Genomic DNA, 20,679 nt, shown 5'->3' with positions numbered 1-20,679 from the left:
GAAAGGAAAATGAGCGGAAAGCTAGATGTGGCGATGTGTGACTGTAGTTCCAGCTACTCAGGAGGCTGACGCAGGAGGATTGCTTGAGCCCGGGAATTCAGTGCCAAAAAGTTAAAGCCAAAAAAAAAAAAAAGTTAAAGCAGCAAGTGAATAAACAGATTGTGACATATTTACATAATGGAACATCACTCAGGATTAAAAAATAGTGAACTATTAATCTGCTGAACAAGCAGATCAATCTCAAAATAGTTACGTGGAACGCAAGAAGCCATATGAGAAAGCAGTTTCTTTTTCAGATGGTTGGGGGATCACTACCAAAGGGTGATGAAGCTTTAGATTTCCAAGACTGGACAAGATATGATTCTATTGATATAAAACGAATGGGATTCGTGTTTTTGTTTTTGTTTTTTGTTTTGGTGATTCTGGGGATGAAACCCAGGGCTCTGTGCATGCTAGACAAGCACTCTACCACCTGAGCTACTTCCCCAACCCCCAGGACTAGTGTTCTTATAAAGGACACCTAAGAACACAGCAAAATGACCGTTGTCAATTGATAAGGAAGCCCTCACCAGTCATGGAATCTGGCAGTTCCTTGACCTTGGATTTCCAGCTCCAGAACTGTAAAAAATCAAGTTCATAAGCCATGAAGTTTATAGTATTTAGTCATAGTATAATGGATTAAGATAGCATCCTCTTATTTCTTGGAAAAGAAAGGGGATGCCGGTCAAAGTGGTAAAGCTGTGCTTAGCATATGTGAGGACATGGGTTCAATCCCCAGCTCCCAATGATTCAGTGGGTCAAAGGAAAAGAAAGATTTTAAAAATATGTGGCTATGGCTGTAGCTCAGTGGCAAAGCACTTGCCTAGCAGCATGAGGAATTGGGTTTGATCCCTAGCTCTGCAAAAATTACATAAATATCATTTAAACTTAGAACTTTGTAGTTTCTGGGATCATCAGAGAAGACTTAAGGCGTCTGACCATTCATTCATCCAGAGGGCCTCTGCTATGCCTCTGCTCAGTCCCATTAAGCATATTATGACATGGTCTCTTGACATGAGAATAGGGTTTCTTGTGCATATCTCCTTAAAAAAAATACATCAGTACACAATGATGCTTCCTTCTTCAGCAGAGAAATTGTGTGTTGGACTTGACAATGAGTGCTCCACAGGATGTTGGACTAGCCAGTCAACTGGGGCTTCTGCTCATGGAGGGGAGGGGCAGACCTATGGGTAAAGGAAGCTTCAGGTCGCCAAGAGTGGGCTGACTAAGAGGCAGCTGTTTTGAATCGAGGGTAAAATTTTAATTGGATGATGAGCATCCTCAAAGGGCAGACAGCAATTTTCTGAATTATATAATCTAATGGTTTGAAATTCAAAAAGTAGTGATGTCATCTCCTCATCTTTTAACAGAATACATCCCTGCCCCTGTAATTATTTTGAGTCTTATGTTTAATAAGAGCAGCAGACCAACAGCTGTGACGGTCGGGGAAGAAACAGGGCCCAGGGATGAATGGAAAAGCTTTGCTAGAGAGTTCCAGCCTCACGTGGCTGTGTTTCCTTGGTGACATTCTTGTCCAGGTCTTCTTTCCATGTTTTCCAAGTCTCCCCTTCCTCCTTGTTCTCAGTTCATTTCCGGTTTCATCTTTCCAAGGCCTTGTGGATATCAAAACTAAGTTCAGAGACTGGGGACGCAGCTCCATGGTCGAGGGCTTGCTTAGCCCAGCATTGGGGGGAAAAAAAACAAAAAAAGCATTGAAAATTACTCCTTCCCAGATTTATAGCTTGTGATTATCGTTCTTCTTTATAGATTTTTTGATAAAATATATAATATATGATGAACAAACTAGAAAACTCACTGAGAATGTCAACCACTATGTGGGTCATCATACTAAGAGATGTTAGAGTACCAATTGTTTGCTAACATGAAGGGTGGAGAATTTGCAACTTATTTCATGCAAGATTAATCCTGGGGGCAATTTCTTTCTTCTTCTTCTTCTTCTTCTTCTTTTTTTTTTTTTTTTTTTTTTTTTTTTGTTGTTGTTGTACTGGAGATCAAACCCAGGCCTTGCACATGCCAGGCAAACACTCTTCCACTGAGCCACAACTCCAGCCCATTTATTTATTTATTTATTTATTTATTTATTTATTTATTTATTTATTTATTTTTATCTCACTAAGTTGCTGAGGTTGGTCTTGAATTTGTGACCCTCCTGCCTCAGCTCCCTGAGTAGCTCTAATTACAGGCGTTTCCCACAGCACCTGGTTTGGGATCAGTTTCTTAATTTTGTATGTGTGGCACAGTGGAAAAAAAATCTTGCACCAGGTGTTAAAGAGTCTTGGTTCCCTGGGCAGGGGCTGTGGCTCAGTGGCAGAGCACTTATCTAGCATGTGTGAGGCCCTGGGTTTGATCCACAGCACCACATGAAAAATAAATAGATAAAATAAATTTATTATTTTATTTATGTACATCTAAAACACTAAAAATTTTTAAAATTTTGGTTTCTTTGATTTAAAAAATGTTTTGGTTCTCTGATAAGTCAGTTCATTTTGCAGCTCATTTTCTTTTCCTATCTGAAAAATAGGGTGTATGGTCAAATAACTTAGAAAAATCCCTAAACCTCTAAAGCTCCGTGGCTGGGTTTTGTGAATGATAGTTTCTCAATAAAAGTTTGACCAAGTTTTTCCCCTTGTCTGTGTATTCATCCCACTAAAAAGAGAGACCCACTGCTCTTTTGATAACTAAAATGCTTCTTACTGCATTTTAGTCATTATTTTATTTTTTATTTCTGACTGAGGAGCAGTTGTTTCCCAGTGGATTCAGACCTTCATCCCCCTCTGCCCAGGAGTGGAAGAGTAGATGGGAACAAACTTGGCTTATCAGGGAAATGCAATCAAAACTTCATTGAGAGTCCCTCTCACCCCAGTCAGAATGGCTATCACCATGAATACCAAAACCGGCCAGGCAAGCTTGCAATTCCAGTGGCCCAGGAGGCTGAGACAGGAGGACCACAGGTTTAAAGTGAGCCTCAGCAACTTAGCAAGACTGTAAGCAACCTAGTGAGACTTGGTCTCAAAATTAAAAAATTAAAAGGGCTGGGGATGTGGTTCAGTGGTTAAGTATCCTTGGGTTCAATCCCTGGGAGAGAGAGAGAGAGAGAGAGAGAGAGAGAGAGAGAGAGAGAGAGAGAATACAAAAGCCACTTTCATTCTAAGTGAAATAAACCAATCCTACCAAAGGATGAATGTTCTCTCTGATATTCAGATGCTGACTCACAATAAGTGGGGAGGAGGGAAGAAGTGGGGAGAAGTTCACTGGCTTAGACAAAGGGGAATGCAGGGAAGGGAGGGGAATGAGAATAGGAAAGACAGAATGAATTGGACATCAGTTTCCTATGTTCATCTGTGAATACACAATCAGTGTAACTCCACCTCATGTACAACCACAAGAATGGGATTCTAATTAGAATAATTTGTACTGTGGCTGTGTATGATATGTCAACATGCACATTATGTATACCTAAACAGAACACATTTTTTTTTTTTAAGAAAAAAAAAGAAGACGACAAAAACCAACAAATGCTGGAGAGGATGCCAGGAACAAGGAGCCCTTCTACATCCTGGTGGAAATAAAATTAGTGCAGCCACTATGGAAGGGGATCTTGGCAAGGGAGGGTAACAGAGGGCAAATGGGAGGGGGCAGATATGATCAAAGTATGTTTATGAATAATATGTAATCAATATGCACTAATTAAAAAAAAAGAACTTGGCTCCATTGCCTACAGGCTGGGTGACTCTAAGAAGTTAATATGATTCTCTGATTCTCAGTTTCCTTATCTTTAAAAAGGGAATGAGAATTCCCACCATCACTCCAAATGGTTTTGGCCTTTCTTCCTTCCTTCTCTCCCTTATTTATTTATCTATTTATTTATTTGGTGCTAGGGATTGAACCCAGGGGCGCTTAACCACTGCACCACATCCCCAGCCCGTTTCTATATTTTATTTAGAGACAGGGCCTCGCTAAGTTGCTGAGGCTGGATTTGAGCTCACGATCCTCCTGCTTCAGCCTCCCAAGCTGCTGGGGTTAAGTTACAGGCATGCACCACCCTGCCAGCCCTCCTTTCTTTCTTCCTCTTCTTGTTGAACAGACAAGTACTTGTTCTGCCACACAGCGAGATCCCCAGCCCCCAGCCCAGTTCTGAATGTTAAATGGGATCACACAGGAAACCACCTTGCCTATGGCAGCCACTTCCAAACACCAGTGACCTCGCCCTGCTGACCATATTCCTTCCCCACTAGGAAGTTCTTCCTCACCTGGGGAGGAAAGGCACAGGTGCAGCTCCTGATCCCCAGAGCTTCCTAGATGGTGGACAATGCATAAATACAATGAATGAACAACTGAATAAATCCTCCTTTTAAAACGTCAGTAAACTTTCAGGTTGGTCTTTCAGTGAAACCCAGGAGATACTGAAACTTGGAACATTCATCTTATAATTAAGCATTTAAACATGATGAATGTGACAGTGTCACACAGCCATCACCTCTATCTAATTCCAGGATATTTTCATCACTACAAAATAAACCCCATGTCCATTAAGCATTTTCTCCCCATCCCCACTCCCCATAGCCACTGGCAGCCATCAATCATTATTCTGTTTCTTTGAGTTTATTTATTCTGAGTATTTCATATAAATGGAACCATACAATATATGATCTTTTGTGTCTGCCTTATTTCACTTAGCTTAATGTTTTCAGTAGTCTAGGCTAGTACTTCATTCCTTTTTAAGGCTACATAATGTTCCATTGCATGTGTACATTGCAACCTGTTCATCCGTTCATCTGTTGATGAACATTGGGGCAGTTTCCTCCTGTAGTAATTGTGAATGTTGATGCTGAGAATAGGTATACATCTCTGTCTTTGAATCCTGTTTTCATTTCTTTCGTGTATCATCCAGGAGTGGGAATCGCTGGGTTATATGGTAATTCTGTGTAACCTTCTGAAGAATGGTGGAATTGTTTCCACAGCAACAGAAGTATTTTATATTCCCAAAAATAAAGTACAAGGGTAGCAAGCCTCCATATTCTCCTCAACACTTGATTGATTCTTTCTTTCTTTCTTTCATTACAGTCATCTTAGTAGGTATGAGGTGGCATTGCACTATATTTTTATTTGTGCTTATCTAATGATGATGTAAGCATCTTCACATGCACTTGTTGACCCTTTATGTATTATTTTTGAAGAATGGCTATGTGAGAGTTTTACACATTTTTAAATTGTACTGCTTTTTTGTTGAATTGTGAGAGTTTATTATATATTGTGGTTACTAGAAATTTATCAGAGAGATAGATGATTTACAAATATTTTCCCTATCCTGTAGATAATCTGTCTATGGGTAATATCCTTCAAGATACAATGATTTTTTTAATTTTTTCTTTCATTGCTTCTATTTTTGGTATCCTGAAGCTTTGGGTTTTTTTAATGACAAGGTCTTAATACATCAGAGGAAAATTAGGTTCTTTCCAGAAGGTAACCTGTACCTTAAAATCTAAAGTCATGAGTTAGAGATGAGCTTATTTCAATGCAATTAAACAAGATTAATTTATATTTGTATTAATAATTAAACAAGATTAATTTGTATTTGCATATTAACTTGTATTCTCTGAATCATAAATATTTAAAAACTCATATAGAGTAGAAAGGATAGCATCTTTGGATTATTGCTTTTATAATCAGCCTCCGGAGGGCTTATGGACTTTGTGGAAAATGAGTCTATTTCAACATTTTTCTGTTTCTCTATGAAGTAATTTTGGTAACTACTGCATTTCCCTTTATAAATCATGACTATTCCAAATTGTAACTTTTCTCTAAGTTTGTATGCCTGTAATTTATCCAATGCCACACAATCAACTAAATAGCTCTTAAATTTATCTCTACGTCACTGCATTATTTAGAAATCATATAAAGAAAAAAAAAAAACAGGCACAGTTCATTTCCTGGGGCCTGGTTGTTATCATAAGGTACTGAAATGTTTAACTGGTGTAGTAGATTTAAAGGCAAAATTCCAGTCAACAGAGAGAAGCCATAACTGGCCTGTCTTCTTCCAAATATACTGAACTAAATTCTGTTTTGTTACACATGTGCAAATTAAATGAGCATTTGAAAAATGAACTTGTACAGCTGACTGCTTTTCAATAATGGTGCCAAGAACGCACAGTGGGCCAAATACAATCTATTCATTCATTCGTTCGTTCATTCATTCATTCCAGTATAAGGGTAGAAACCAGGGGCCCTTTTGCCAACAAGCTACACCTCCAGCATTTTTATTTTGAGACAGGGTCTTCTAAATTGCTGAGGCTGGCCTGGAACATGCAATCCTCCTGCCTCAGCCTCCTGAATCATTGGGATTACAGACATGTGCCACTGCGCACAGCAGGACAATCTCTTTAATAAATGGTGCTGAAAAAACTCTATCTCCACATGCAAAGAATCAAACTAGACCCTTATCTCTCACCAGTCACAAAATCAACTCAAAATGGTTTAAAGACTTACATGTAAAATATGAAACTACTAGAAGACAGTATGCTTCATGACATTGGTGTGCACAAAGATGTTTTTGGTTAAGCCCTCAAGTGTGTAGGTAACAAAGGGGCTGAGGGTATATAGCTCAGTGGTAAAGCACAGGTTTAGCACATGCAAGGCCCTAGGTTCAATCCCCAGCACCACAAAGATAAATAAATAAATAAATGTTTCCAAAAGTATAGGCAACAAAAACCAAAGAAGACAAATGGAATGACATTAAACCAAAAAGTTCTTGCACACCAAAGGGAACAAGAGTAAAGAGACATCCTACAGAATGGGAGAAAATATTTGTAAAACTATGCATCTGACAAGGAGTTAATATCTGAAACACAGAGGGAAGCTGAAAAACTCAGTAGGGGAAATAATAATCTGATTAAAAAATGGTCAAAAGACATTTCTCAAAAGATGACATGAGTAGGGCATGGTGGTACACACCTGTAACTCCAGCTACTCTGGAGGCTGAGGTAGGAGGATCTCAAGTTTGAGGCTCACCTGGGAAACTTAAGGAGACCCTGTCTCAAAGTTTAAAATTGAGAAGGATGTAGCTCAGGGCAGGTAGAGCACCCCTGGTTTCAACCCTCAGTACAGAAAATAATAATAACAACAGGCATCTGAAAAAGACTCAACATTAGTAACCATTCAGGAAAACCAAATCTAAACACAATAACTATCACCAGGCCTCAGAATGGCTATTATCAATAAGACAGGAAGTAACAGAGGCTAATGAGGCTATAGAGAAGTAGAGACAGGGAAACTCTTACACACTGTTGATATAGATGGAAATTATACAGCCATTTTGGAAAACAGAATTAAAGTTTCTCAAAAATGAAAGTTTCTCAAAAAATTAAAAATAGAACTACCATATGAGCCAGCAGTCCTACTGCTGGGCACATATCCAAAGAAAATGAAATCAGTATGTTGAAAAGAGATCTGCACTTCCATGATTATTGCAGCATTATTCACAGAAGCCAAGACATGGAATCAACCTAAATGGTCATCAGTGGATAACTGGAAAAAGAAAATCATATATACATATACATACATAAATATACGTATGTATGTCTGTATATAAATAATACACACACACACATACAATGGAATACTATTCAGCTATAAAAATAGAATGAAATCCTGACATTTGCCATAAAGTTAAATAGGAGGAATAAATTCTGTTGTTCTGTTGCACAGAAGGGTGACTATAATTAACAACCGTGTGTTGTATATTTCAAAATGGCTAGAAGAGAGGATTTTGAACATTCTCACCACAAAAAAAAAAAGAAAAAAGAATAAATGTTTGAGGTGATGGATATGTGATTATCCTGATTTGATTTCTACACAATGTATACCTATATCAAAATATCACACCACACCCCTGTAAGTATGTACTGTAATTGTGGCAGTCAAAATGAAATTAAAAATTTGAAATACTTAGTTCCAATCTGCCCAGCAAGAGAGGTCAGAATCCTAGAGCCTGGTTCTGCAGGTCGTCCGGGCATCCTGCCAACCACGTCCAAATCTGGTCACGTGATGATGTGCGGTCAGGCCCCACCCAGACTCCTGGAAATGAAGGGGTGGGACTTAGTGAAGGGGCGGGGCCTACCGAAGGGGCGGGGCCTACTGAAGGGGTGGGACCTACTGAAGGGGAGGGGCCTAGTGATGGGGCGGGGCCTACCGAAGGGGTGGGGCCTACTGAAGGGGTGGGGCCTACTGAAGGGGTGGGGCCTACCGAAGGGGTGGGGCCTACCGAAGGGGAGGGGCCTAGTGATGGGGCGGGGCCTAGTGAAGGATGAGGCTGTGGCTACTTCACTCTGAAAGAACTGCCCAGATGCTCTTCCTGCCTCTGTTCATAAACGTCTCCCCCTGGACATGCAGTGAGACCCTGAAGGCCCTGGTGAAGTCCTGGCCCATCACTGCCTCCCTCGGGAGGCCTAATGATGGTGCCTTAGCTGACAGCCTTCCAAGCTGAGCTGGGTGGGCTTGATGCTCTGCTCGCCAAGAAGGTTCGCCCCAGAAGGTGCTGGATCTATGAAACGTTCATCAGAACTTCGGGATCCTATGGTCAGGAGCCAGGGCCATTTGATGCTCACCAAAGTCCCTGAGTAAGGGGCATACAACAGAAGACTGTCCAAGGATCGGGGTGAAGCAGGTGTTAGTAGAACTTTAAGGAAGAACCTTGGATAAATTCCTCACCTGCCCCTTTCTGTGGGCCAAACAGAGAAAAATTTACTACACCTGTGCTATAAGCGCTGAGATTTTCACAATGCCCGTCCAGAATACCAGGAAGGTCCCCAAAGGTGTGGATCTGCATGGTAGGGAGGAGGTAGAAATGTGCTGCACCTGGGAACTTTCCAAACTGGCAAAATCTGCTCCTTACCTGCAGACTCCTTCTTTCCCACATCTGTACTTCTGCCTGCATTTCCCCAGGGAGGGAGAAGCAGGTGGTTCCCCCCTTATTTCTCAGTTCCTCAAGAGGGACTTCCTCCAGGAAGGAGGCCTCATATGAGCTCTGTCTCCTTCCTTGAAAGCTATCCATAGGAAATGCTCCGATGCCTGAAGACCCCTTGAAGACCATATCCATAACCTACCGTCTGCTTCCAGAATCTGACTCGAAGCCTGTGTCCCTAGGGTCAAGGACCAGTTTAGCTCAAGACAGACCGGTTTAAATCCAGAATCCTGTCAAGTTCTGCCAGAGAAAACCTTGGCCACCCTCCAGACCCTGACCTTAAAAGTCTGTGAGATCACGGACTCCTGGCTCTGTGTCACCCTACCTGCCCAGAGTGGTGACTCCCAGAGCAGGGCTTCAGCCTCTGTGGGAACCATATCTCCAAGGCTTCCTGAAGAACACCCTGCACTATACCGTCAGGGGTTCTGCCCAGGCCTGAGTCAATGAGATACTACAGACTTAAGGAAGCCCAAGACAGTTCTTCTCTGTAATGTCCCCTCCCCTCACTGTGGCAGTCAGACACTTCCTGACATAGAGCCCAGGCAATGCCAATCTCAGATGCCTGACTTGTTGGGTGCATGTATCAGAAGCTTTCTTCTGGGTACTTGGAAACTGAAATCTAGGACATTGATGCTTCGTGAAGGGAACTCAGAACCCACAGTTTCAGACACCTGCTCAGTGAAAATGGGAAAAGCAAATATGTCGCAGGTGGGCAGGACTGGATGGGGAGACGTTGGCTTGGAGAGTCGAGGGAAGCTTCAGTGACATGTGTCCTATAGTTATACTTAGGAACCTGAATTTCAGAGCAGGATTCAAGCTTGAGAGGTACATGAGGGTGTTACCCACGCAAAGATGGTTGTTAAAGAAACATCAGAAATAGCCAGACACTGAGGCACACGCCTGTAATCCTGGCTACTTGAGAGGCTAAGGCAAGTTCGAGGTCAACTTGGACAGTTTAGGGAGACCCTGTCTCAAAATGAGAAATCAAAAGGACTGGGGATGTAGCTCAGTGGTAGCAGGCCTCTGGGTTCAATCCAAAGAAATGAAAGAAAGAAAAACATTAGAAATATAGAACCTCAATGGAAAGAAGAAGAAGAAGAAAAAGAGGCTTTGGCCTTTCCTATTTAGTGCTCCTTACTCCCAACTCCCGTACTTGAGAATGAAACACAATATCTTAAGCAAACACAGGCCCAAGAGGCTGGTCATTGGCTCCCATTGTCCCCTGGCACCGCAGCCCCGCCCCTTTGGCTTGTGCTGACAAGCTGTTTATATTTTCCTAAGGGCCACCCTTTAACTCCGCAGCCTGATGACTATAATGGGCCCAATTGTCTGAGGGCTGCAGGGAGCAGAGTCCCCATTTGGAGGAAGCTGGGGCCAGTGTCTGATGCACCAATGGCCGTTATGGATGGCAGGTAAGGAGGCTTCAAGGGGTCTGAGGATACTTTTCTGCACTGGCTGGTTAGTCCCCGACACGGGAAGAGACGATCTGTGATTGAGTTGCCAGCTTTTTCCTGGTTTTGATTTCTTGCCTGCTAAGGACTGAAGGAAAAGACCAACCAGTTCACTGGGATTTGCTGACAAAGCTCATAGTGAGCCCTGCCAACCCAGGCAAGAAAAGAGCCAGGAAGCAAAAAAATTGGGGGAGAGAGGCAGGCGGATTTGAGACACTCAAGCAGCAAGGATGTGGCGAAGCAGAAGGCCATTCATTTCTGGTTGATGTTGAGGGACTCAAACGCTGTTTTCTAGCTTAGCTGTTCACAGTCTGCTTAGCTCCACCATGATGGGGTTCCCATAAGCCAGCTGTCAGTGGCTGTAACTCACTCCTTTTGAAAAGCCTGATATCTGCTAGTATTAACAGGGGGCTTAGGGGTCTGGTCTGTCATAAATAGCTCCATTCAGAAATGTGGGAACGGTTTTAGCAGGCCTGTAAAGTTTTATGGCACCATAAAAGTGCTCAAAGGGTAGTAGGGCCATTGTAGTGGGGCCTTAGATTGAAGGAAGTGACCCAGGCAAACAAAGCAGTTTGTCCTTGACTACCCAAGGGAGAAGGCTGGGAGCCCGAGGACACTGTGGGAGGTGGGGGTGAAACCTGAGCCGGGCCAGCCTGGGACCTAGGTAGCTTCTGGTTTGTGTAGGAATGATGAGGGCAGAACCCTGTTCAGGTCTGGTGTCTGGTGCCTGATGTTGTCATCTTGGAGGGAGGGACAAATGAATGGCAAGTGAAGGGTTGTGTTGCTAGAAAGGGCGGGAGGGGGGAATCGCTGAAGTCCGGGAAAAGCTTTAGAAGTTCCTGCCTCCTGCTGAACTGAAGTCTCCTCCCAGGCAGCTTTGATCAGAGAATTGTGCCCTTGCTTTTCTGATGAGCCTTGTGGAGTAAAGTCAGTGAACTCAGGTCTGTGTTTGATAAGGGCAAGAGGCTGAGCCCCGCGAAGGTAACACCGCTAGCGCTTTTAAAGATCTCCCTGCCTCTCCCGATGCCCACAGTTTCTACCTTCTGTCAAGATACATCACGTCTAAAGCCACCACACTTTTGTGGCTCCTGAAGAAGTTACAGCAGAATGCAAAGACTGTGTTTCAAATAAAGTTGACCCAAATTGTTAGAGATACTGAGATGCTGCAAGAAATCAACACGGCTCTGAAGTGGGGGGGGCGAGGCAAACTCTACTTCTGAAGGTTCCCAGGACCCCCTCCTGGTTGCCAACCTGGCTAGCAAGCCACCTGGGCGGCCACCTGCGTTTATCCCTGAGGGCAGTGCTCCCCCTTGCCCTGATAGGAGGGTCACCATCTACGCGATTGGCTAATTTTAAAATTGGGGCGGGCAAAGGGAAGGGCTATAGTTAAAATGGCTACAACTGGGTCTTGCCAATTAAGGCCAAACATCCCATTCTAAAAATGGACCACTGAGCTTTGTGTTCCTCACAAAAGCCACATGGAGATTTGAGCCACTGTATGAAAACAGGAGGCAGGTCCCAAGTGGGGCAAAGGCTCCCGCGAATGGCTCTCAGGTGAGCTGCCCCAGAGCTGGTCTCCTAAAGGAACAGAGCTGCTGACTCTGACCGCGAACTTGGACTCTCCGGGGTCAGGTGGAGGAGTAGAAGGGAGAGGACAGGTGTCCGTCACCCACCTCCCAGGTCCACTGGAGACCTCACTAATCCACCCCGCCATCCCAGAAGCCAGGTGCAAGCCCCAAGTTGGCCTACAGGCTGTAAATCAGAGCCTCCCATGACCACGGGTGTGTGTGTGTGTGTGTGTGTGTGTGTGTGAGAGAGAGAGAGAGAGAGAGAGAGAGAGAGAGAGAGAGAGAGAGCGCCACGTGTTTTTGTCTAACTTTGTCCTATGAACTGAAGGTTCCCAGCACCCCTCCCAGGTTCACTCTCAGAACTCAGGGACGCTGAATCGCGTTCACTGGTTTAGCCTAAAGGATATCACAGAGGAGGAGAAGCTTAGGGCGAGGATGGGGGAAGGGCGGGGGGGCCTCCGTGGCCTCTTCCGTGTCCCTGGACCTCCATGTGCTGAGCGAACACCGTCCCTTTGGGTTTTTATAGAAACTTCTTTACGTAGGCATGATTGGTTAACTCACTGCCCTTGGCGACTCAGTCCATCTCCAGTCCCTCTCTGCCCTCTGGAGGTGGGGGTCGGCTGTGCAGTGAGGGTTGAGCTGCAAGTTCCAACCCTCTATAATCTCAGGCTTCCCCTGACAAGTCTCCTGAGGCTCCCTCCTGAGTCCTGGGCCCAGAGCCCCAGCCATTAGTCAGCCATCTCATTAACATTCAAAGATAATTTATCACTTTGAAGGTTCCAAAGGTTTTAGAAACTGTGTGCAAGAAAACAGGGGAGAGACCAAAGATGATTTCTTATTATATAATAAGTCACAATGTCACATCGTTCTTATGACTGGCTGTGTACCTTTGTGCAAATTACTTAACTTCTCTGTGCTCTGGTTCCTTCATCTGTGAAATGAGGTGAATCCTAGGAAGGACCACTGGAGGGGAAGTGTTTGGGGCTCAGCCCTGTCACACAGGTGGGAGGTGACCCATGAGGGACGACAGGAGACGGCAGCTGAAGAACACACCGTTAAGAGCAAGAGCTTTGATTCTGACACACTTGGGCTTGAGCGTGACCTTTTATGTTTTACTGGTGGAATATTAGGCAAGTGACCTTGTCTCCCAAATTTTACTCTCCTTGGCTAAATAACAAAGATGCCAATCTATTTCCTGGGCGGTTGTGAGGCTTAAATGTGATAAGGAGCCAAAGTCCTTTATACAGTGCTCAGCACTCAGCAATACAGAGTAAATGCCAATTCATTTATTAGGGCTACTGTCACCGGAAGAGGTCACAGGACTTCCTGGGACAAGTGGAGTCTTTGGCAGATGTGATAGAAATGAATTTAAGGATGTGTCAATCACAAGGGCACAGAGGTTTATTAAGGAAAACACACTGGAGGGAGAAGACGGCATCTGGAGAGTGGGGCACTTTGGGATTCTGTTCAAGATTAAAGGAAGGCATGGTGAGGGGTGGGCATGGAGGTGTGGAGAGAAGACATCAGTCTGGTGATCACAGATGGTTTGCAGTATCTGGCTGTTCTCAGGATCTTTAGCCTGATATGGTCAGTAGATAACGTCGCGGAAAGTCCCCTAAATTATACGTTTCTTAAAATGTGTACCTCTCTCTGCCTAATCTACTCATTGCAAGGGTACAACGTAATTTTCCTAAATGGTCAAATTTTCAGTAACCCTAAGATTTATAGATGTCCCAGAAATTTGAGAGTGACAGGCCTGGGAGAAGAACTAACTCGGGGAGTGACAGGCCTGAAAAGGCACGCAGAACTTCAGATGAAAATTCTATTTTCTTACCAGGCACTGTGATGCACCCCATCTAAATAAATAAATATTTGTTGGATGAACGATTTAGAGACAAATTAAATGTGTGAAAGGTAAGGAAAAGGTAAGGCGTGTCGGGGCTTATCTTTAACCTATCAAGTGCCTACAGCCTTACTATGGGCTCAAAAGATTTTGAAGAAATAAGTAAAGAACAGATCAGAGCCGAGGACAGTGGTGCACACCTGTAATCCCTGCAGTTTGGGAGGATGAGGCAGGAGGATTGCAAGTTCAAAGTCAGCCTCAGCAAAAGCAGGACACTAAGCAACTCAGTCAGACTCTGTCTCTAAATAAAATATAAAAACAGCCTGGGGATGTGGTCAGTGGTTAAGGTCCCTGGGTTCTAACCCCTGATACCAAAAATATACATGCATACATTCACACACACACACATATATTTTTCTTATCCCTCCTTTGTTTGTTTGTTTTTTCCTACCTTTCTTTTTATTTCTTCTACCCAATCTCACTGTCACCACTCAGTGACTGTTCTAAATACGGACCATCTTTGCTAAATATCACTCTGGCTTATTTTTGACTTCGGGAGAGAGGTGCTGTAGGAGAATGCAGAATCCTGGAAAGAGCAGGGGCTGGTCCCTGGCAAGTTGGAGGCCTGGTCCCTGCTCCACTGCTGGCCAATGGGTGGCTCTGGATGAGTATGTCCCACAGGGCCACCAGTTTGTGATTTGTCCATAAGGCAATATCTTCAAATTTCTTCCTAATTCCTAGTCTATGACCCTAGACCTAACAACTTTCCCTTCCAGGGATTCACAAGTATAGGGATGGTTTGAAATCACCCTTGAGCTCCTTGTTGTTCATGCTTATCTCTGTTGAAGGTTCACTTAAGAATAATAGATGAGGGACTGGAGGTGACATAGCATTGACCTACATGCACGAGGCCCTGGGTACCATCCCCAGCACTGGAAAAAAAAAAAATCTGATATGCAATATAAAAACTATGCTATTTTTTTTGACACACCACCTTTATTTTATTTATGCTGAGAATCAAATCCAGTGCCTAACACATGCAGGGCAGGCGCTCTACCATTGAGCTGCAACCCTAGCCCAAAACTATGCTTCTGATTTTCTCAGGAGGTAATTCTTTTGAGTTGGTTACTTTGTACCATAAGCAAATACTCGTCTATCTAAAGTTTGTGTTTATCTAAAAGTTTCACGGTATGTTTTATGAGAAGTACAACGTTCCATCGCTGTGCCAAGACCAGAACACAGAGCACACGAAGCTAGACTCACATCTGAGGTCTCCAGGTGTCTGGTGGCTAATAGTGAACTTCTCCAGTTCTCACCCACTCCACTTCTCATTATCCTTTCTTGAAAATAGGTCTCACGGTACCGACCTTATGGGTCATTAAGAGGACTGAAAAGATAAAACTTTTCAAAAGTGGCCCTTTCCCTCGTAGATAAACCATCCCCCTTCTGACTGAAGTTTCCGGATTCCAGATGCTGCTGCAGAGAATTCCAACACAGAACATTTCAGTGTTCTCTAAGTTCAGAAGCACAGCCTAAAAGGCCATACCTGGTACTAGGAGAGGGGCCAAGGGCAGAACTGAAACCATACCCATATCAAAGATGGAGAAGTGTCCTGTCAGAAGGTCCACTGTGAATTCTAAGATTAGACAAAAGTGGAATCATTTCTTCACCAGGCCCATTTTATGGAAACCCCTGGGAAAACTCAGGCCCTGCAGCCAAGAGTCTAATGCAACGGGATCAAGAGAAGGGTTGGAGCTAGGTACAGTGGCACAGGCCTGTAATCCCAGCAGCTCAGGAGGCTGAGGCTGGAGGATTGCAAGTTCGAGGCCAGCCTCAGCAACTTAGCAAGGCCTTAAGCAACTTAGTGAGACCATGTCTCAAAATAAAAAATTTTGAAAAAGGGTTAGGGATATGGCTCAATTGTCAGACACCTCTGGGTTCAAATCCCTGGTATAAAAAAAAAGAATAGAAAGAAAGAAAAGTGTTGGAAAGTCTCCCACAGATGTCTAAGGAGCAGAGAGACTGGTGACCTTTGTATTCCTGAGGTCTCTCTAAGTAGGACAATGAGCCCCAGTTTAGTTGACATTCAAGAATTTTCTGTTCTGCTTCAATTTTCAAGAAAGGCACACTCCACACCCTCACCCACGTCAATGAGCATGAGATTTGGTTTTCCAGAGGTGAGAAAAGGACTCACCAAAAAAGATGGCAGGTGAATCAGAAACCAGGACACACACACCCCACCCTCCACTTCCTGGGAGCTGTGTAGATCAGCATCCTCTCACCTCAGGAGCACCTGCTGGGAACCCGACCCCTTATCACCTCTGCAGTCCTGCCCAGCTTTTCAAGGACAGCCTTTCCCGTGTGCAGCTCTGTAACCACCAGGTGTGTTGGCCTCTCTCCACTGAGCTCTCTAGTCCCGCCCTTGACCAGCTGTAAGTGGGGGAACAGCGCGCTCCCCATTTTGCAGCTGTCACCTAAACAGAACTGCAGAGAAATTCTTCAAACTGTTGACTCTAGAAACCGCAGGAGCCAGAGGGCCTGTCTCCGACTTCAGGATCCTCAGATCCACCTCTTGTCTCAGGAACCAGCTTGAAAAATGATAGTCCAGCCCTCGAAGAAGAGTGTGTGGGAGGACGATTTTGAAATCCTGGCACCTCAAAGCCTCGCTGTGAAGCCCTGGGGGTAGTTTCCAATGTGTGACTTTGATGTGTTAAGGACCTAAGTACAGCCTGCCCAGAGACCTCTGCTGGGGACCCTCCAACACAGTTTGGTGGGTTTGTGGTTGTTGTTTGTTTGTTGTTGTTGTTGTTTGTTTGTTTGTTGTTGTTGTTGTTGTTTCCTCTCAGTGCTGGGGTGGGACCCAGGGCCTCCCACAAGTGAGGTGAGTGCTCTACCCACTGAGCCACATCCCCTTCCCTGAATGTAGAGCTTCAACTCAACTTTGAGGCTGTAGCCCGGCCTCAGAACCATGGATCATGAAAAGCCCTCGTGTGCTTTCCAAAAGAGTTTCAAATCTGCATCATTTTTTCTGTGGCTGACTCAATTTTAAATGCTGTTGCCTTCCCTCCCTCTTTGGGGAATATGTACTAAAACCCTTCCTTCAGGGCAATGCCTAAGACCACAGAGAGTCCCTCCCACTATAGAGTCCCTGATTTTTTCCCTCTACATCCATACCTATGATAAAGTTTAATTTGCAAATCTGACCCAGTAGGAGAGGAACAACACTCACTCATGACAACGCAGAACAGTTACGTCAATATATGGTAATGCGAGTTGTGGAACACTTAGGAGTTATTTATTTCTGAAAATTTCCATCGAGTGTTTTCAGACCATGGTCGACGGCAGATAACCGAAATGCCAGGAGTGAATCATGGTGAGGCGGCCTCGGCACGGGGCTTCAAGGCAAATATTGATGAGTAACCTCTGTCTGCTGCAAAAGTCCTGGGATGTCCCCAAGGTTGTCGCCCTCCCTCCACGGGTCCCTCAAAATGCTTCACAGGCTACTGGGCTCTGATTGCATTTCCAGAATGCCGGTACAGCCAAATCGTTTTGATATATCACTGAGGTCCTTCATCGGGACCCAAGGATAAGAATGAAGACCCTCAGGACATATGATTCTTCACCTGTACTCTTCCCTGGAGTGTTCTATTTCCTCAAGAGCATTTAAAAAAAAAATAAATAAAACCCAGGAGCAATTGGTGATTTCTTAGAAATCAGTTCCCTTCAATAGACCCTCAACTTGGATAGCTGTTGTGTCCCTGGATGCTCCCTGTGTGCTGGACCTACTGGGGACACAGCATAAATACTCATTAATGCTGATCCATTGCCAAAAGAAAATGGAAAGACCCCTATAAGGCTGCAGTGACCTTTAGTCCCAGAAGCCATGTTGGATCTGTGACAAGGAAAGATAAAAAGCAGCCCTCTCCCCACTTTTAACTCAGGCAGAAAACCAAGGGGCACCACTGTCTGAGCTGTCGCCGGACGGCTGGGAGGGGCAGGGCGGTGGGAGCCATGGCAGGTGGCCCAAGGCTTCCCCTGTCCAGGGCACTCGGGGAACGGCTGGCCTCCCGTGTGAGGCCTCCGTCCTCCCCAGTGGCCATGCCTGCCACACAGCCTGGGGGTGTCTCCAGCTTCTGGGTGTGGCCTTGAGGGCAGGGTCCTTGAGAGGAGTTCAGGTCAGTAGGACAGGGCTGGATGCAGGAAGGGCCTGGTGACCACTGATCCTTATCCAGTCCAAGAATCAAGGTCACTGGGTCAGAGAAATCCGATACCTCTGGGTTCCCAAGGCGGCTGTGCGCCAGCTCTGGGACAACAGATCCACATCCCGCTATGGCCTCAGCCCCAGGAGGGATTCAGGAGCGAGGCGGAGTCATGGGGAGGGGCCTGGTTCTTTCCTTGGAAGTTGTTCTTGCACATCTGTCCCCCTCAATGGACGTGAAACTCTCTTCCCCTTTCCCTCCCTTAGGTTGTATGAAAGACCCAAGGTCAGAGGCAGGTAGAACTGGCAAGGAAAAGAAAAGAGGTGGACACAGACAAGATCAGCAAGCCATCTCGGCTCCTTTCTCTTGCCAGGTCTTGTGTGTTGCTACGGCGGCTGTTTTTGTTGGTGGGGGGGTGGGGCTCTCTTTTTATCCCATTTCTTTCTTTTTCTTTTAAATCAGACTAGTGCATTCTCCTGCCACCCGTGGAGCAGCTCTTTCTGGGTCCTTCACCTGGTCATTGTGCACACAGCATCCAGGTCTATGTTTATATCTACCATTGCTTCTATTCATTCCAAGGGGAGTTTGGGTTCTGTTTGACTTCTTGTACAAGGGAATGTATTCCCTCAGTTGCTGACTGGGAGGTGTCCTATGTGATGGATCAGTCAGGCTTCAGAACTTCTGTTCTCAATGGAGACACTAACACTGGTTAACCCGAGACCTGTTCCAAGTTGTGTCAGTCAGTTTTCCATGACTATAACAAATGCCTGCAATAAATCAATTTAAAAGAAGGAAAAGTTTGTTTTGGTTCACAATTTCAGAGATTTCAGTCTGTGGCCACTTGGCCCTGTTGCTTTGGTCCTGTGGTAAGACAGTGCACCCTGGCACAGTGTGTGGTAGAGAAGTCTTTATTACATCAACCAAGAGAAACAAAGAGGGACTGGGGTCCAGTACCTCCTGCCAGGGTACACCCCCAATAGTCTAACTTCCTTCCCCCAGGCCCCACCTCCTAAAGGCTCCACCACCTGCCAATGATGCCACAGCTGGTACCAAGCCTTCAAAACACAGGCCTTGGGGACATTCCAGATCCAAAATACAGCACAAGTGCCTTCCGTATATGAACCTGTTAACCCCTGACCTGGGTATTCTTCTTCTCCATTTTCAGATGAGAAAAGTGAGGCTCACAATGTTCAGAATATTGTACGTACCAGGCCACTCATCGGCAACAGGCGGGCTAGTGTTTGGGCTGCAGCACCTGGTTTTGTAACTACAGTACAATTATTCCCAAGGTGTACTCTAGTCTTCTGGAGGAATATGCACTCATTCTCCTATTTCTGGTCAGTTAGATTATTTCAAGAAAATTTCTTATCATACACAGTACAGTGATAAATGTTTTTTTGTCACAAGAGTAAATAATACTTAAGATTCGCTGGAGTGATGCCTATGACAACCACCATGCCAAGTTCTTGAGGCATTTTAATTAATCCCTGTCACTGCTGTACTGTTATTATCATTTAATAGATGAGGAAACTGAGGTTCAGAGTAGATGTTCCAGTTTGCACAATTAGGAAGTGGAGAGCAGACCCAGAGCTGGGAGGCTGTCCAGACACACATCTGTCACCACCCCTGACAGTGCTTCAGGAAACACTTTTTTTTCTTCTTCTCCTCCTCCTCCTCCTTCTTCCTCCTCCTCCTCTTCCTCCCCTTCTTCTTCTTCTTTTATTGATACCAGGGAATGAACCCAGGAGTACTTAACCACTGAGCCACATCCCCAGCCCTTTTTTTAAATTTTTTATTTAGAGACAGGGTCACGCTGAGTTACTCAGGGGCTCACTAAGTTGCTGAGGCTGGCTTTGAACCTGTGATCCTCCTGCCTCAGCCTCCTAAGCTGCTGGGATTACAGACCTGCGCCACCACTCAGAAGATTTTGAAAGTGGAATTCCTAGACAATAAGATAAAAACATTTTTTTTTTCTTTTCAGTCCTGGGGTCTGAGTCAGGGCCTCATGCATGTTGGGCTCTAACAACTGAGCCACCCCAGTCCTGAAGGCTCTTGGTACATAGCACTAAGTTTCTCAACAGTAACACTGGTTGGTTATGCTAATTTCTATTTCCATGTTCAGCTGATTAAAGAACCATGAAGTTAGGCCACTGGTTAACGGAGATGCCCCTCTAAGCCCTGCACAATGTTTCCATGAAACTTCACCAGCATAGGGCTGGTGGGGTAGCACAGAGATAGGGTACTTGCCCGGCATGCATGAGGCCCTAAAACCGCTAAAACAAAAACCTAACGCTTACAGAACACTTTTAACTGAATCCAGGGCTCTTTAATATTTCTTAAACCAAGCCAAGTTTCCCTGTATTGTATTAAAAGGAAGAAATGCATGGGGTTGTTGCTAAACGGATAGCCAAGCCTCCCCCAGGGAAGTTCTGATTCAGTGATCTGGGTTGGACCTCTTAAGTCTGTGTTTTGTTTTCTTGTTTTTATGTTTTGGTACCAGGGATTGAACCCGGAGGTACTTGACCACTGAGCCACATCCCCAGCCCTTTGAGATATATATATCCCCCCCAAATGGAGCTAAGTGCAGGGGGGTACACAC

General features: G+C 44.7%; 1 protein-coding gene across 5 annotated transcripts in view; it reads left to right on the top strand.

The window, feature by feature from the left end:
* Window positions 1-20,679, top strand: part of Trim2 (tripartite motif containing 2) — a 184,899-nt gene that overhangs the window by 43,324 nt on the left and 120,896 nt on the right. Inside the window, exon 1 of one of the 5 annotated variants that reach the window (XM_078022017.1) lies at window positions 10,282-10,431. The exons of 3 other annotated variants lie outside the window; for them this stretch is intronic. The gene's annotated coding sequence lies outside the window, so the exon portion shown is untranslated. Of the gene's footprint in view, window positions 1-10,281; window positions 10,432-20,679 lie in introns of those variants that run through there. One more of the 5 variants, XM_078022022.1, reaches the window with a different exon arrangement.

This window comes from Ictidomys tridecemlineatus, chromosome 9, assembly GCF_052094955.1.
Source record: "Ictidomys tridecemlineatus isolate mIctTri1 chromosome 9, mIctTri1.hap1, whole genome shotgun sequence".
Lineage (NCBI taxonomy): Eukaryota > Metazoa > Chordata > Mammalia > Rodentia > Sciuridae > Ictidomys > Ictidomys tridecemlineatus.
This window is presented reverse-complemented; position numbering and strand designations above follow the sequence as displayed.